Genomic DNA, 19332 nt, shown 5'->3' on the forward strand with positions numbered 1-19332 from the left:
ATGTAACAATGGAAAATTTAGATGCATGTTAGTCATCTCACAGATAAGATTATCTCCTCTGAAAGCATATGTTTCCGCAGCTGGATAATCATAGTGAAAGGATAATCAATAAAATGAGAAGAAATTCAACAACCTGCTTTTTATTCTCTTAGGGATCTCACTTTTAAAAACAATTACCTCTCTGTTATCTGTGACACCTCCTTTGTTCCTCTCAGTAGGTGCCTAACACTAAATCAAAACCGAAACCCATATCTAATCAAAGATAATAGGAAATTTAAAAGATTTCCTTATCAGTTCCAAACACATATGGCATCAGGTAGTAGTTATCTCGGATTAGGAAGCTTTCTGGGTGTGATTCACAGATAGAATTTACCTCATATCTCTCTAGCTTTGGTGACAAACATGGTACTGAAGAATAAAGCAACATCCTCAGGTTGTGATATGCTGGAAATCTATGGGAAATGGATTCTCCATGCCTGTAGCCTTGTGTGGTCATATATGGTGCAAGGGGAATACAAAATGCAACCATCTATATGTGAAGTACTTTATTCACACTATTAGTGGGTGTAATTGACTGTGCAAGTGAAAAGTCAAGCTCATGTATGTTTTAATCTTTAAAAGATTCCCAGTGACAGAAAAGTTGTACATTTTCTCTATTCAAGCTTTCATTTTATACAGTTAGGACATCTATCATTCCCTCTCTTGGGTCTTTTCTTCCTTGATGTAATAAGAAAAAGCGGGTTTTTTTCTTTTTTTTTCCCCCTTTACTGATGCATTATCATTAAAAATATCTCAGACTTTGCTACTACTTCACAAAAAACTGATCATTGACATTTCTCTGACTAGGAAAAAGCCGGTGTTTGCCTTCATAGCAGGTTCACTGGCTGGAGAAATGTCTCACTAAACTCATCACAAGCAGAGTTAGAATTCATTGATTTACTCATTTTCCCCTGTGCTCATCACTTTAACAGCTGAGCATTTCATAACTTTTGAATGGATTTGTCTCTGAAATAGATTGGTGAGGTAAAGAAATTTTATTTACTTCCATTTTAGTGGTAAAGAACTGAGGCAATGAGAGACTAAATGACTCATCACAGGTCGCAAAGGAATCCAATAATGTATCAGGAACAAAGACCAGACCTCTTTAATATCAGTCCAGTGCCCTAGTCACAAGAACATCTTTCTTCTCCTTTCTCCCTTAATAACCTCTAACTCATTTCTTCCAGGGATTCTTGCAGCAGTCTGTGTCTCTGTTCACAGCTTGCTTGCTTTTACCATAATCCCATCAAACCCTCCATCCTTATGGTGCTTTCAAAAACATTTTATATTTATTTCTGATATCAATACAAACAAACAATCACAGTATTCTCAAAGTAGCATTATAGCAAAGTCAGTATGAAACAGATGGAACAAATAAAATGAGGTGATGAAATGCCATTCTAACAAAAGAGAGAAGACAATATATTGTTAACAACCTACAGTCTGCTGCTTCTCCACTGTGTGTGTAAAAAAGCTTTGTTAACAGAAATCACAGCTAGTTATTAATCAGTATTATGGTTAATGTTTGCTTTTACTTGGTTTTCAGCTGGGAGAAGGGCATGTAGCAATTCCTCCCAGAGTACATCAGCAGCCAAAAAATGTCAGAAATACCCGTTTCAGTTCTGCACAGTAACATTATTTCCTTGACTGGGAAGAAGATGAGGAGGAGAGCTTGTAGCACTTAGAAAAGAGGAGAAACACAGCATTTTGGACAAATTTTTACAGGTGTTCTATGACGTTTTCTAGTCCCACTGCAAAAAAAGCATAGTAGTTGGTGAGGAAATGGATGGTGTTCATCAAGGTCTCTGGGGTCAGCAACAGTCCCAGTTAGAGTCATGTAACTCCTGGTGAAGTCAGTAGGACACGGTATCCAGTGGGCTGCAAAGGCACTTCTCCAATGCATGGATGATACAAATCATTCCTGTTTCAGAAGTGACCTAACAATAGATTTATGCTGGTATCAGTGAGTAAGCATGGAAAAAGCCATGAACAATTTGAAGGCATAATTTATCTAATTGAAGATGGAATTTCTCTCTGTTTAATTTTCAACATCATTATATGTCAAGAAAAGGGTTTATTTTGTATCTGAGCTGGGATTCTTGAGGATGCCCACGTTCTAATTCCCCAAAATCCTTACTGCATTTGCATTCAATCTGAATTGAGGCTGTTGCAGGTTACAAATTCTGCAAGTCTTTCCAGTAGCAATTGTGGGCTCTTTCTAAGAAACACTATAAATCTTCTAATCCAGCCAGCTCTGACTGTGCCACGTGAACGTGGAGGCTGCTGGCAGGGGAGAGTCTGTCACACCAGGCACAAAGACAGTGGTCATTCTCCTCACCATCATTAGTGCAGCCCTAAACAGGCTCTTCACCCATCCCAGTACTACCCTGCTTTACCTAGTTTTCATCTCACATAATTTTCAGGGTGAATACCAGGGTTCTTTAGCAACTTAGGCCTCAAGTAGCATCCAAAATTGTCTTGAAGGAAGGTCTGGACTCAGCTGGGATATTCAGAATTCAATGGTTCCCACTTACTTTGTATAGCACACATTCAAAGTACCAATAGGTTTCAAATCAGCTGCAGGTAAATGTTCTAGCTCACACCTTCAACTTGTGCCTTAGGGGGAACTATTTCAGTGCTTGCCCCTGAGAAAAGTAGTAGTTTCATTTGGCTCCCTCAGTCCCACTCATGTATTTCCAGTGGAACAAGGAGTAGAATAGAAAAATCTCCCAGATTTACAGAAATGGTGTACCGGTCTGTCCTGGGGTGACTTTATGATGCAGAATTGTATCCCCATTCATCTGTTTAGCCCAGAAATAAGTTTTGTGCCTTTAAAACTAGATCTGAGAGGGAAGTGAGGGAGAAGGAAAAGCAGTGAAATTTTTTTTGGCGACTGTATTCAAAAACATAGAGAGAAGAGCATCGGCTCTCTTTCAGTGTGTGTTGTCTGCAGCACGGACAGGGACTGGGAGAGAGCCTGCCTTTGCTTTTAGTTAGTTTTCTTAGCTAGCTGAGGCAGATAAATTCCCTGGACTGTGGTTTTTTCTTTTCCAAGGACTGTTCAAACCTGCTCTGGATGGAAAACCCAGAAAAAACACTGGGAGCTCACACCTGTGGCCTGGGATCACACCAGGGCCTGGGATGTTGGAGGGACTGAGAGACACCCAGTGAGCTGAGAAACACCCACAGAGGACTCTCTCTGAACTACAGAACGACTTTATGAATTTGCCATCTCTTCAGAACAGCGAGAGGTTTTATGGTTTAATCTTTTTTTTTTTGGTACATGTGAATACTTTGCTTATTAAATAAACAGGTATTTCCATTTTCTAAAAGGAAATCTTTCCCACATTGGTGGCAGGGAGGGGCGACTTGAATTTGCTTTCTACAGGGACCCCATTTAGAGGTTTCCTCCCAAATTTGCCCTAAACCAGGACAAGGTCAACTCTGTCAACTACTTTCATCCAGACCTGCAGGAGGAGTCAGCACAATGAGTGGGACTGAAAGACAACGTGCTGGAACTACTGAAACTTCCATATGGGCCACAGGCAACCTGCTTTCTCCAGCCTTTTTCAAGGTCTGACTGTGGAGAAACTGGTCCAGAATCAGCAGTGGCGGCCCCAGTGTGGATGAGCAGCCACACAGCTCTGCAGCCACAGCCACACCCTGTGGCAGGGGAGGGTGCTTTGCACAGCACTGCTGAAGGAACAGCCCCTGGTATGGCACTACCTGTGGATGCTATGGCAAAATCCACCAGCGAAAACCTTGGCCATTCCCTTCAACTTCACACATTTCTGGAGAACATGAATATTCTTGTTTGTTAACCAGAGTTCAGAAAGGTGGATGGGTTTTCCAGCTTCTCTGGTAGCATCGGTAACAGACAGTTTTCAGGAAGCGCCATAGGCTTTTAGGAGAAAAGTCCAGAAATTTAAAAAAACCCCAAACCTCCATATAATTAGAAACATTTGTATTGGGAGTGATGGCTTTCTCTTGTTATGCTATAAGACAGAGAAACTCATCTTACATGAATTTCCAGTAACCTCTGTTTTTCTTACTCTTTTATACATGCTGTCCTCATAATATTTTTATAGGATGCGACAAAGAAACTATTTCAATAAAGCTTTTCTTTCTTCATGTACTGAGGAACTATAACTTTTCATTTAGCCTTTTAAGATATGACACATCTTTTGACACCTTCTGACTCCTGGTACAAGGCAAAGGCAACTTCTGAGCTTGTGTTTTGGTTTTCTTTCTCTTTTTGATCTGTTTGGCTGAGCTCTTGTCAGTTGAGAAAAAAAAATTTAACCCATACAATTCTGGATGTTGGAAAAAAAATTGCTTTTCATTAACACAAGGACTGCTGCACTTAACAGCTGCAGCAGAGCTCTCTTTTCCACCACATGGGACTGGAGTCTTTTATCCTTTAGTGCTTATTAGATTTGTCTGTAATGTCCCACTTATTAAAGTTTTACCTTCATTAGATCCCTTTAATAATTTTCTTATTTCTCACTCTTTATGAACATGGCCATTGGCCTTGATCAATAACATAATCCCATCTGTCCTACAGATATCACTAACTCCACAGATAAAGATAAGTTTACAGGTCTTTCACTTTCTTGGTCTTTACTCACTTTCCCATTTGCTGAGCAAAACCCACAAATACTTAAGATATCATTCATTTTTTTTTACATTTTATATTCTCCACTAATATTTACATTGGCTATTTCGGATCTTTAAGACTGAGATACTGAAACTAAATTGTCATAGTTTTGCATATGAATATGCTCCTACAAAGGCGAATAAAGAATAGGCTAATTTGCACATTCAGATAAGAAAAATGAAAAAATATCAAACATACTTGTGTGAATAGACAAAAACACACATAACACTTTTTGCGGATGAGACTGGGTTTGATAGGTTCGTTTTTCCTTCAGGTTAACATCAAGACAACATTTTGCCCAGTCACACCCATATTCATCTGCAGAATTTAGCCCTAAGCCAGTTCAGATAAAATTATTATCATTTCCTCCTACTTCCCTTTAAAGTACTGTAGGCATAGTTTGCTTTGAAAAGAGCTGAACAACTTTTTCCCATGAAATACATAAAATAATCCTCCACTTAGAGCACTTGCCTCTTTTCACTCTCTATACAGCACATGTGGTTCTCATGACAAGAGAAAGGAAGAGATTTTCCTCTCCTTTTTAATTAATCTGTTTCATATCAAAACTGTAAAAAGAAGGCAAAGATCACTTAGAAAAAATTTTCTCTCATGACCTTCTCAGTGATGAATAGAAATGGAAATTACTTGGAATTAGAGGTTAGCTAAGGTAGTGAACTAGCTGTGCATCTTTACAGGTTTTCCTCACTACTAGTTTACATCTGATTAAATTAAGTTTGGGCCTCATTTGTACAAATCACAGACTCCAAAAGGGCAGTGCTGTAAATCACCCCCGCAGGCAGTCAAGGGAGGTGGATGGGTGCTGTGTTTCAGCCCTCATCCTTGGGTCAGACAGTCTCAGTGTTTGCTACCAGCTCCTCATTCAGCTCCACTCTCACTGCCTCCCTCACCTCCCGGCCCACCTTGCTTCCAAAAATGCCCACTCCTCTTCCCAAAAAACAGACAGTTTTAACAGATGAGACTGACACAGAGCCCAGAAGAAGCCACCTGTGATGGTTAAAATGAGGGATTTATAAGCAGCTGACAGGAGGAAAGTATTTGACAACCTTAAATTGAAGTTGCTCTTCTGGCTAATATCATTGTTAATGATAGCTACATTTAAAGAAATCAAGTGCCTCACTCAAACATCACATTGTACTTCTTTATGACACTGAGCTGAGGCAAACAAACCTTTATAAAAAAATTTCAGAGCCTTAAAGGCTCTTTCGAAGCAGGAGCTACTGTAGTGGAGTGTGGTGCTGTGAACTTCAGAGACATTGCCTCCAGGACAGCACTGAGGGAGCTTTCACACAGACATGTTAGAAATTCTGACCAAACCAGCTCAGCACAAGTAAACTGTAAATAGACAGTAATTCAGAGGGAGGAGAAGGAGCAAACAGCCAAAGATAATAAGATAAACAATACATAATTATTCAAATAGATTAAACATAAATAAAGCTGCATGTGTGTCTCTGTAAGCCCTCCGGGACATTACGGAACTAAGGACACAATTAACAAGGATTAAGACATTTTCAAGAAACTGAATTTATTATTTACATTCATTCTCACTGTAGTGGTGGATTTTGAAATTTGTTGAAATGCTGATTGTGCTATTATGAATATAAACATTTCTGAAGAGGAGGTACTTGAGCAAGTTAAGAAAACCTAAGCTGATGAAGATAAAAGAATTCAGGAATGTTCAGAAGCTAAACTTCAGAACAGAGAAACTGCTAGAGCATGCAATGTGGAAAAACAAGGGTGTTTTCCAAGACTAAAGAATTTCTCTCTTCCAAAATGTGAGACAGAAAGGAAGGTAGGCAGGGTCAACCCCAGCACTGAGGATGCTCACTATGTGCAACCACAGACATTGTTGGTTTGGGGTGCAAGATCAGGTCAGCAGAGCTGCAGTCTCTCCCTCAAACCCACAAAAGCGTCCCATCGAATTAAGGAAGCAGGAAGTGTCAGCAGGTTTTCAAAATCCTTTGACAGAGCTCCACATAGCAGACCAGTGGGTCAAATGACAAATTGTGGATTAGTACACTGTGTTATAAATGGATTAAGCAATAGGAAACAAATAATCTCGGTACAGTCCTGTGTGACAATAGTAAATGCTAAACCCCACGTGTCCTAGAGGTAACCCCTGACATCTTCCCTTTTCCATTATGTTTATTTGCTCATTGTGAGGTTTTATGAAGAGCTGGCCGGAGGAAAAAGGGCAACATTTTCTTTCATTTGGGTTCTCCTTGCCTTCACCACCATGGGATGATGCTGATAGACTGAATAGCTATGCCAAGGCTCATGCTACCACATTATACATTCCAATTTCTTACTACAGGGACAATACACACCTTCCTGGCTGTGCTTTTTCTTCTGCTGTGTCATCCTGCCACTTCAGAACCTGGTGTGGAAAGTGAAGCAGGAGCAATACAGAACATCATGTATCTGTTGCTGTTCCTCAAATGATTTTTCAAAATGATTTAGAGAGGAATGACAAAGTGCCACTGAAGTTTATGCACGCTGCTAAGACTGAAGAGCAGCATAAATTATGGAAGATGGCGAGTGATTTCAGTAGATCACACGTATACACCCCAGGCATGTAAAATGTAGTCTCAGGAATACAAAATAACATGCTTCTAGGTGAAATAACAGTTTCTTGACATGAAATGGCATTCTTTTCACACCATGGTTTCAGAAAAACTCAGTATAGGTTGCAGAAGGCATTCCTCCCACCTCTCCCAGGATGCATGTAATGACACCTAATAAAATAGCGTGAGCCATGCTAGGTAAACAGACCAACACACTGCAGGCAGTTTCAGACCTCTGTCTTTGGCAGGCTGTTTCTTCTGTGTGGAGATCATTGCTGAACAAGGGCTCTGCTTTGGGTTTTGTTCTGTTGTTTGCCATAGGTGACGTATCAGCTGAAGAGATCCTGGGAAAGCTGGTGGAAACAGAAGCATGGCTGACTTTAGGTACAGAGAAAGCATGAAGAAAAATGGACATCAGCCAGCAAAACACACACAGCCCACCCTCAGTGCTCGTGCAGGCAGCTCACTCCCAGCCCTCACTGCACTCCCAACTTGCCCAGCATCCCTGCCTCACACAGAAGGGGCACACAAGGTTCAAGTTTCCCATTCTAAACCTGAAATAAGGCAGCAGACTCATCACTTCTTCACTGTCTGATCCCACTACCACACCCCCATGTCCCCTCCCTTCTCCACCGCACAACCTGCCTCTCTTCTTGGACTCACAGCACTGCCCCTTGCTAAAGCACAGAGGTGCTGCCCTTGGCCAGATACTGGGGGGCCTCCATGCAGAGAAGCATCAAGCAGGCAGATCACTCTCTCGTGGGGTACCAGACTGAGGCAGGGGTGCCTCTTTGCTGGACTCTCAAGGCTGTGGATCCACATCAATACCGGGTGCTCTGCCCTAACCCCACACTCCCACTCTTCCCTTTGCACATGTCCTGGTCATATCTGATCTCCTGGTCAGCGGGTTCAGGAAGTTAAGCCGGCAGAAAACCAATTCTGCAAAGAAGTGTGCAGCCACTTGAGGTCCCAAACTGGTGTACTTCAACACCAGTGCCTGCCCTAGGGAGGGCAGCAGGGAGGAGATGCGAAAACACAGCCGGAGGTGAGGATGCCATGGTAGCAGTGCCACTAGAAATGTTTGCAGCTGTCTCAGAAGCACACCCTCAGGCCTCAGTCTGCTGGCCACCTCAAAACTGAGGCTTGTCTTCCTTCACCTGTGCAGCAATGACAGCTTCAGGTTGTGAAGGCAAAACTTAGGGATGAAAACCTGCACTTTGAGTACCTCCTTGTTTAGGAGCCACCTCTTTGTTCAGGAGCTCAGGCTCACACCTTTAGGCTGAGCACTTAGGCTCCATGGAGAGTAGTTAAGCCTTTTTTGATCTTGTTTACCTTCTGATATTGCTGTTAAGGTCCATGTGCTGGATTTAAATAACCATTTTGTGATGTACATAGTAGAAAACCACATGTAATGGAGAGAGCACCAAGAGGATTATCACTCTGCTGTAATGGAGGCAGGATCATGCTGCAATGATGCTCAAGGTCATGTAAGGTCATCAAAGGATGATTTGAGAGCATTGCTTGCATTCTTGCCCAGGAGAGAAGAAAAGCTGAACTAAGCTGGGAAGGAGAGGGAGTCTACAGACATTGCATGTTTTCACAGAGCAGTCCAAGTGGAACGCCTGCTATTTCACGAAGAAATACTAAAAGGGCAGAAAGAAATTGGCACCACTGCTGTCCTCTGTGAACCTTTCCAATGCTCTGCCCCTCTGCCTGCCACTGCCCTCTCCTTTGCAACAGCGGGAGGGAGGCAGCGTGGCCAGGCAGCATCCTCTGACTGCTGGCAGACCTCTCACATACAGAGGTGAGACACAGAGAGGAATCTGTCCAAACCTCCTAGAAAGATAAAAAGGGGGAGCCACTGCCCAGTGCCAATAAAAGGAATCTCTCCAAAGCAATCGTTTCGCAAGTGGGGGCTGGGAAAGAATTAACTGCTTCAGTTAGGTAGGGCTCAAGGGGAAGGGAGTGGTAGCTTGGGTATTTTTCATCTAGACAATTAGGTCTGATCCTCGGGGCAGTGGGTGTTAGGCCAAGGCTGGAAAACTTTCCCTAAACTGGCAAAGCACAAAGCTTTCATGCAGTGTGTGCTCAGCCCCAAGAACTTCCTGGTAACTCTCGGGTTATTGAGGCAGATTGTTGATTAGAATCCAAGAGAGGATTAGAAACTCTTTTAAGCATAAATAGTATTTGCAACTGTGTGAGTTAAGCAAACGGATACAAGGGAAATCAAACCTCATGCTTCAGGGCATAAACTGCTCTCTTGTGAGTCAGGACCAACCTTTTTTTTTTCCCCTCTACGCATCACGTCTCATAATTAGCTAGGTGCTTGCTGCGGTTTTGATTTGCTCTGAAGCATCAGTCACTGGCCACTACTAGAGGCGGGATGCTGGACTAGATAGATCCGTGATGTGTTTCTGTAGGGCAGCCCTTTTGTTCCCTTATTGGCAAAGCTTTGTGGGAAAGCTTTAGTGATTCATGTCTTCAGCAGCTCCTGGTCTTGCCGAACATTGTCCTCTCATTTCCACAGGCACTAAAGTCACTCTGAATTGTTAAAGAAATAAAAAGGGAAAGTTGCAGGAAGGGTTATTTATCTACATGATGTAGACAGCATTTATTTAGTAAATAGGAAGATCCTTTTAGGACCTGTATGGGCAATCTTTTGCTCGCAAGAAATTAATTATTTTCTGTATTCCATTTCAGCTTCAAAGCCAAACAACTTCCAGAAGGTTTTGTGTGTTAAAAAATATCTATTTCTCTGTGTATACACAGAGATTTATGCACGTATATATAGAAATATAAGTTGGTGCAATAAAAGGGTTTGAATTACTAGCATTTCCTTACAAATTAAAGGCAGGCAAGGACCAGTAATGCAGGTGACAGAGCATGCACTAACAAAGTCTGCCTCTCCATGCTGCCTCTTTGATGTACCTCATCTTTGCCCCGAAGGAATTTCATTATCCTATGGTGAGCTGGTAATGAAATCTGTACTCAGAATCAAGCCTTCATAGACAACGATATCTCGACTCTTTGTTCTGTACAGACTAGCTGTGTGTGGCAGGAATATGTTTCTATTTGTGTGTGATCTGAGTGTACTTTGAATACTGATCTCCAGATAAAAAGGATAGAGATCTAATTTGACAAAATACTAAATTACTCTATCTTGCCTTATCTAACAAAATCCTGATGCTTATTATTGTGATGAATATTTGGGGCGATACTTGTAGTGTTCAGCATGCGTGAGAAAAATCTCTCTGTGGAGAACCGACTGGAGTGTCAAAGACCCTGATTTATAAAGAGTGCAGAGGGCTCTTAAGTACTATTTTTAGAACAATGCCGCAACAGATTTACACGCAGGAAAAAAACCTTTCTCTACAGTCACTTAGGAGCAAAGTAGCATTTCACTGCATAATAATGAGGAATTAATTGTTCTTTGTCATCACTTTCTATGCAAATTGCCATAGAGCACTTGTCCAATGTGCATTTTACCTTTTAACAAAGAAAGTAGTCATGACAAAATAGACCAAATTTCATAAGCTACAGACAAAAGTAGGCTGTGCCATTCACAAATTGAAGCTAGCAAGTCTATTCCTTTGAGGAACTCTATCAACTTCCTATGAAAGTCCATTAAAAAAAAAAGAACAAGGAAAAGATTTCTTGGCCAACACATCTAGTTAATTTAAATTAAGTTCAATTATTAGACAAGTGAAATTTTTTCACATGGTATTTGTTCATTACTCTTTACAGCCTTTGTTTACTGTTTTTCTTTTTGCTTGGCATAATCACCAAATACCACCAATATTTTGACTCCTTACTGCTTACGAGATTTTACTTTATCTTTAATGGTTTTCAAAAGTTGTGTTTTGCCAGTTGTTCAAAAATGTTTTTCTGACTTATATTTAAAAAAACCCAAACAAAAACCCAAACAAAAATAAAAACATTATCAGCCTTGTGTTTCATGTATGTTTTCACAACATCTACATTTAGACTAAACTGACAACTCTTCAGAGAAAACCAGAACAGAAACAGCTACAGAACAGCATTTCCTTTCACTGCAAGAAAAAGAAATACATAATAAATCATCTTTCTTCTACATGAAGCTTTAATTTTTTAGTCATTCTGCAACTGACATTGAAAATTTAATGTAAAAATTAACTAGATGGCAGACTGGGTCAAAATGTAGACATCCTAATGGATTGCCTTGTGTCAAAGCATTTTGTCCAGAAACATCTCAACATATTTTCTTTTTCCTGAGAAACGTAGGAAGGATATCAGTGTGCCAGGAGTTTCTGTCTTCCATGTGCAATGAATTAATTCAGTGAACCAGCGGGTCTTTTCAATCTCTAGTTTCTACCAACTTCAAACATAATAGCGAGTTCCAACAGAGTCCCTTTTCTATTCATAAGCTATTCACTGCCAACCTTTGTAGTTCACAACTTCAAGTTAACATAGCAAAGAGCAGTTTTAAATCACTCCTGTAATCAGAGGTCACAATTATTTGCTGCAGCTACCAAATAAACCCCATAAAAACACCACACACTGCAAGCCAATGCACTCTGCTTTCACCTCTGAGAGAAAAATAACAGAGGCTTGACTTCTGCCTTATGTGTTAACACTTCAGTAACACTATCTTTTAATCAAAAAATAGTTGAAGGCAGCTTATAAATCCCTCTGCGTGGAAAGAGCCATCTTCATCCTTACAGAAATATATTTTCTGTCCTGGTCCTTGCTTAAGGTACTTTCTTGAAAAAAGCAAAATAAATGGATGTGAGAAGTAAATTAACCAAACAGATAATTAAATAAGTCAGTTGAAAGCCAGTTTCACTGGGGTCCCAAGTCTTTGGTTAGTATTAGAGTTAAAAGCAAAATGAACTAACCCTGCAAAAGCCAAAGCCTTCAGTGTAGCACTGAAGCACTTCAACTCCCCACACCCTCTCAGAGCTACATCATGTCAGGGATTTAGCCTTTAATAACAACTCCAAAATACTCCAACGGCTTCCCTAAGGCCATCAGAGGCAGAGGGATCCACCATGTCAGCAGGGCCAGTGTATGCCCGCTGAGTGCCAGTATAGCTGCACCCTCTGTGTTCCCCCCAGCACTCCCACCAGTCCTTCTCCAGTCTCTGGTCAGCCAGAAGCCATCCTCAACCAGCACAAGCCTTCTTATGCTCCAGTATGTTTAAGCTTCATGAAGCACATGCTATTATTAAACTACACAACAATCAGACTTGCCTTTTAAATTTTACATTCACAAGTGTTGCTGTGCATCACTTCCTAACCCCCTCTGAAGGCATGCTGGACACCTTGGACATCCCCCGCAACAGTCGTGTCTGCTACTGCTGGGCTCTGACAAAGCTGGTGGCTTTGCATTCTGCTTTGTCCTCCCCTCCACCTCCACTGCCCACCCTCAGTGCTCCAGGCTTCTCTCCCAGTCACACCAGCACTCCATGCACACCAGCACTCCATGGCTCCATCTACGACATCCTGCATGACTCATCACCAGAGTACCTCTCCAGGTAAGGCTTAAGCAGCAGCAGCGTCCCCAGTATTCCCCCTCCTGCAGAGGCAAAGGAAGCACACAGCCACCACGACAGCAGCCCAGACAGCACTGAGAGACAGTGCCAGAGGCACAAGAGGCAGCCAGGCATCCAGTCAGACATCCCACCAGACTGCCTGTTATGAAGAAACTCCTTCTGACTTCCATAAGACAACAGCCAGATGTCCTCTGCTGTGGTAGCACTGTCCATCCAGGAAAAAAAGAAAAAGCCCCTATTACAGTATGCAGTGAAAGCAGAATCATGGGTACTAGAAGGTCACAACTGTTACCAACTCAGCACCTCTGTGAGTAATAATCACCTCTAGGCTTTTACTCTGAATAAGTGAATTTAAGTCCATTCAGTCATTGGCACATATGTATAAACTCTCACTGATGTTGAAGACTACATGGAGTACAGGAGTCCTTAGAAATAGCAATTTCTCACCACAGAATAGTGCTTTTCTTCTTACCTACCCTCTGCTCCTTCCCAAAATAATGACTTTGAATTAAATCTTGGCAAACAACTGTTGTCCTGTGATATGTCAGAACTGTAACCTAGACTGCTCAGAAATATCTCTGAGCTCTTGTATGGAAAAAAGTCTCCAGCCTGACATTTAATATCTAGAACACAAACACCACTCTGTTATATCTAGATTAACCTCTGTATGCCCTCTTTGTTCTCTAGTCCCAGATGTTTTCCCTCCCTCGGCACTGTTCAAGAGAAAGATGCAATTTTCTAATCCTCTTGTGCATCCCTTGATTTGCAGAAGGGCAGCTTGGACAAAGCAGATGTTTTGTCTCCTCTCACGGTTTGCTGCAGATATTTTCACTTTTCTGGATATCTGGGTTAGAAATGAGGTGTACAGCCATGAGCTATGCCATAACTGATATGATGAAGGGATTTCCATGAGACATTGCTGAAGGAATTACCATGGACATGACGGTCTGCTGATGGGGCGATAAGTAATCAGGACAATGGATGACCCTAGTCAATGGCCAAGTGGAAGAGGGAGTGGTAGCAAGGTGTCATGGTTCTGTGCTGGCCTTGCACAAGACCCACAGTCTTTGTCTCTCTTTGTAACTGTCCATCCACATATGAAGCAGTTGTCCTGCTCCCCCCACTTATGATAGCAGTAATAGAATATTTGACTACCTCCACTTCTCCCCCCGAGTGGAAGCTGGCATTTGAAATCCCTCACATTACAGACAAGTCAATGGGCTTGCTCCTCTCTCTTCCCCAAAGCCAGTAACACATTTTTGGTAAGATTAAGGCATCTGTCTGCATCGGAGCATACCCGGAAACACTCATACATAGTGCTGCATGCTAGTATTTTGCAGATCTAGTGAACTTAGCACCAGCAACCCAGGGAGGATCCATAATGCTGCTCCAATAAACAGCACTATTTGTAAATCTGTGTTTGTGAAAGTTCCTGTTGAACGTGACCAGACTTAGAGTGCTGAACTGGCACACTGCACTACTTGTGAATCTGTGACTGTGAAGAAGACCAGACTTACAGTGTAACCCAAACTATTTGTGCATCTGGGATCTTAATGAATGAAGTGAGATTACAGTGTAAACTTGGTTGTAGTCAGAAATTAAGCTCAGCCCCACCCAGCCCCTCTGATCTCAGGGCTAGGGGAAAGCAAGGGGGTTTAATTTCTGCCAAATTTCTATACTTTTAATACAATAACTATAAAGGCCAAGTGTTGTTGAAAAGATTTTTCTCAGCTTTTGAGCCAGCTGAGCTGAAACAAGGTTTTGCCCACAACTGCCCTCAAACCATTTGACTGTGCTGATTCTTAGTGATAGGAGAACGTGTGAACCAAGATTTAAATATGTCATTTCAGATGTCCTTGCTTTTAAGAGGCAGACTCTGGGATCCTCCTGACCTGTGAAATCATGGAATTTGACAGAGCTGACCTTTGAAACACGTTTTAAAAAAAGTTTTATATTTTATTTTAAAATACCATTCTAAACACAAACTCTAAAATGTAACTCATAATTTGTAAATAATAATGAGCACACTTAGTTAAAAAAAAAAAAAAAGCTGAAAGCAGTAATAGCACTGAGGAAATTCTTAGAAGATGGCACTAACTTAAAACAAAATAAAGAAGGACAAAGCCTAAACCTGGCTAGCCCCCTCCAGGACTGGCTGTGGGCTGTATTTGTGCTGCTTTTCACAGCACTGAACTTCAAAGCACCAGCAGGCTGCTAGGGCTGTGTTTGCTTTGGGGCTAACAAATTCTGATCTGTAAAACCATTGGAAAGAATAATCTTTAGCTCATTCATCCTACCTGTCTAACATAGGTATTGAGACCACTTTTGCCAAGAGAAACTATGTCAAATCTAAGTTGGATGATCGCAGAAACCAGGTGATGCAAACAGTTTACCTGTCTTTTTTTTTTTTTTTTTCCCTTGAAAAAGATAAAAAACAGAGAATCCACTTAGTGACCACAGAACATTTTTTGGACATAATGTGTAAACCTTTATGGCTCCTGACCTTCTGTTTCTTGACATACAAAGAGTTCCCTATATTCCCTTTTTATTATGTTACCTGCATAATTTTTAAAGGTGAGTGCCTGCTGTGTTTTCCTACCTTGCTTCCTAACACTGTAAGCTTAGTCCCAGCAACAACGCTTTGTTGGTATTTCAATATATTTCCAATATTATATCTCACCAGATCCTCAAAATACCATGCCAGGGATCTGAAGCTCTGTGCATGACAAATGCTCCTTTGTGGAGCTTTTGATGTGATGTCAAGCCACGCTCTGGAGACACTACATTGTGGATCTTTGATATCGCACACCATGACAACGTCTCCTTCGTAGCTGTCACCGCCACTGACTCAGGGCGTGCTGTTAGTACTGTCAGTGCTCCAGGAAACGCAATGTACCTGGGGTGTGTTAGGATCTGCTTGTGAAAAGACATATGGTGCCTGTAGTATAATCAATAATCAACTGTGAATTTCTTAATCACTGTGAAGAAAATGATGCAATGTCATTAATTCTACCTGCATAACCCAGGAGAATATGTGCATAATTACCAATGATGACTTAGATCTCTGCGCAGGACCAGGGTCTACCCAGGAAAACTGGTATTTTTCAACCCAAATGCTACAGGGCAAAATGTACTTCAGAAGGAAACAACTACTTTCTGAATTAAAACCTGCAAAATTTGTCCTTATTTTTCCCTTTTCACTCCTTCATTACCATTGTAAAGATCAAATTGCGTAAGATCCATAACGTGTTGCTCATTCACAGTCTTTGAGTCAGCGTGGTTGAAGCCAAGACTGCAGTACTTGTCTTTCCATAGCACTTTAAATTAGGAATTGCCTCTCACTAGGAAAAAGGCACTTGTTTTTAAAAATACGTGACTGAAATATCTTGCAATACACAGAACTCTCCAACAAGTGGCACTATTAAGACTATTCAAGTTACAAGATTGATATGCAAATGAGATCTCAGAAAGGGATGTTGGGACATGTTTTACAATATTGGATTCACTTTAAAATATTTTAAATTTACATATGAAATATGATTGAAATAGATATTCATAATTCAGCTACTCCGGAAAGTTTTGTGTTATCCAAAAAGGAACCACTGAAAAGTAGGTCAAGTGCCATAAGCTCAATCAGGCAGTCCTCTCCAAAGAGATGAAGTCATGGCAGTGTGGAGAAACTACCTAATTAATATGTTAGTAAAGGTAACATGCAAGCAGGAAATCTGTCCATAGCTCTGAGCCAACACATGTTGTTGAACGTGTGGATGCAGCCTTTTCTGGAGGATGCGTTGCAGCATTCATGGCAAGTTATTCCTTAAGTATTCTTGGGATAACTTCTAAATTGTACCTCTTCACATTCATTCTTACCTTATTTTGTTGTTATTGCTTGACAAATTTGGTATTGTTTTGAGAGACTATACATGATGCCTCTTCAAACAACTCATATTTGTTTGGAATATATGTTTGGCTGCACTGCAAGAAAAATGGTCCAGAAAGAGTTACGTATACAAAAATTTAGGCATCAAGAGAGTTGATTGCAATGGAAACAGTATCAGAATAGATTTGTTGCTGGAATATAAGCAGTTTGGGAATGAACTGAGAAGCCAAGGCATTAAAATGTAAAATATGTGATATAAAAATATCATTGTTAAACAGTAGGCTTCATTTGGTTTGTATAATATTCCTTCTGTATTTGGAAAACAACTGTCAGTTTTCCCCCAGTTTTCTACTGTTATATGGAGATACAACAGCCATAACAAAATCATAATCTGAGTGACATACGGGAATGTGAACTCTGTCTTGAATTATGAGTTGATCACAAAATGATTAATAGCATTTGGGTACCAAAAGCTGCATAGAGCTACTTGGTGGGTTTTCAAAAAGCCTCTGTGAAGAGTCCCTGCTTAGCTGTACCTTCTTTCTGCGCTGATATCTCTGTCCTGCACAAGCATGACCTGATTCGCACTGAAGGCATTGCAAATTTTATCACAGCATAGATTGAATAATAAAACTCAAAATGGACATTTTCACATTACTCTTCCTTTTAGCCAAATAGTAGCATTCATTTTAAAACATCAGCCAGTAAGATAAATGGCAATTGCTGTGCTATGGGCAGAGCATACACAGCGTGCTTTGTTGAGTTTTCAGTTAGGATGGCTTTGACTACCTGGAGCCGTATCTCCTGTAGTGTGCTGTAAATAACAGAATAGGTGCACTTTGAATGCAGTGGCATCATGTGCTAACTAAAGCATTACAAATGCTGTATGGCTTATTTTTATCTCTCTGTCCTTCTCATTATAATATTTTTATCTCTCATGCCAATACAAAATTATTTTTGTGTCTCAGGGAAAAAGAAGGCAACACAAAGACTCAGCCCTACTCATGTATAAACACGATGAGTCTCCTTACACCCTGTGGGACTTTTTGCGTGCTTAACACCATATATGTCTGCAGAGCCAGAACCTAAATGGCACAGGTGAGCAAGGCTTTACATGAACATTACTTGGAAAGAGAAAGTGAAGTTTATGAGTCAAAATCTCCAGTGAGCTGCTACTCTGCAGCCACATGTAGCTAGGAACAGTAGGGACAAAATGTTATAAGGAACTAAAGGCTTTCCACTTTACACAAGTGGACAACAGCGTAAAATGCAAACTGGGGAGAATCACGCTTTTGAGAGGTGACTATATGCTTGCCCTGACATACAAAGAGTTGAGTCTAGGCTGACAACATAGTTTTCTGTAGTTTAGCAGACTTCGAAAATGCAGGTAGCTGCTGCAATTTCAGAAGATATCGCTGAAAAAATTTCACAGGAATGGCTCCTCTCTAAGAGATACAGAAAACATAGTATATCCATCTGGGTGTAGTGAAAGGGAGAAACAGGATGAAAATATACAATGAAACTGACAAACGCAGAAAAAATAACAAACATGCACATGTTAATTACTGAACGTGCTTTTGTTAGCAGTAGGTCACCATCATTCTTTATTGACATTTACTGCAACTGCAATTTCTTTTTCAAGACCACTGACCCAGGAAAATGCAGCCCTCTAGTTATCCAACGCCCTTTAATTAGAGATGTCTCCAGAGATAATCTCACTCACGGCCCCTATTGTGAATCATTTATTCTCCAACTCTCCTTTTTATCAGCTGTCTTTCATCTTTATGTTTTTCTGTCCGAGCCCGGCTGAGTAACTCGGGCTTGCAGAATGCGGCTTATTCATTCACCGGTTCTCCCAGCTGCATCTCACGTCCATTGACATTTGGGGTCTCCCTCAGAAGCCCTGGCTGCCGGCACCAGGACAATTTGCAGGAATCACAGCTTTCCACTTGGCAAAAGGAACCATGGCGCCAAGCCTCGGGGTGGGAAAAGGGCTCGGATTCGGGAGCTGCACCCACACACACACACACACACAAGCGAACAACAATCAGCGCTCCCGAGTCGGGAACACTTGTCGGGGTTTTGTTTATGTTTTCAGTCCCGGGAGCGCTCACCTCCCCGCGCGATGCTCGGCACGGTGACTCATGACTGCTGGGCGCTTGCGGTCGGCACTATTAAGTAGGATGAGGTTTCTCCGGGGGGGCGGAGCGCGCAAAGTAACGCAGGCATCAACACCGAGGCGGCTCCGCTGGCAGCCAGGGGTGACCGGAGTGCGTGTTCTTTGCCCTGCCCAGTGCCTCCCCACCGCCCCAGCCGTCGCGGCGGGGCCCCCTCAGGCCGCCCCTGCCGCCATGGCGCCCCTCGCGGCGGACTACGGCTCCCAGAGACCCCCGCGGTCGCCGGCGCGAGCCCTGGCGCGGGGTCCGGCGGCACGCGCGCGCGCGCACGCAAGCACGCACCCCCTCTCGCGCGCGCACACACACATACACACACACACACAACACACACACAGAGCGCCGCGGGAGGGAGCGAGCGGGCCGGTGCCGCGCATGCGCCGGCCGCTCGCAGAGGGGCGGGCGGAGGGCCGGCGGCGCCGCCGCTATTCACGGAGCGACCGTACGCCGCTCCCGTGCGTAGGGGCCGC

General features: G+C 42.1%; 1 long non-coding RNA gene across 1 annotated transcript; it reads right to left on the reverse strand.

Annotated features, from left to right (window-relative positions):
- Positions 1-530: 530 nt before the first annotated feature.
- Positions 531-19052, reverse strand: LOC116994625. Its single transcript, XR_004417534.1, has 4 exons — positions 18803-19052; positions 7512-7631; positions 7042-7091; positions 531-1976 (listed from the first exon to the last, which is right to left on the reverse strand). It is a non-coding gene; the product is annotated as an uncharacterized LOC116994625 (long non-coding RNA).
- Positions 19053-19332: the final 280 nt, after the last annotated feature.

This window comes from Catharus ustulatus, chromosome 3, assembly GCF_009819885.2.
Source record: "Catharus ustulatus isolate bCatUst1 chromosome 3, bCatUst1.pri.v2, whole genome shotgun sequence".
In the NCBI taxonomy this organism is placed as follows: Eukaryota; Metazoa; Chordata; class Aves; order Passeriformes; family Turdidae; genus Catharus; species Catharus ustulatus.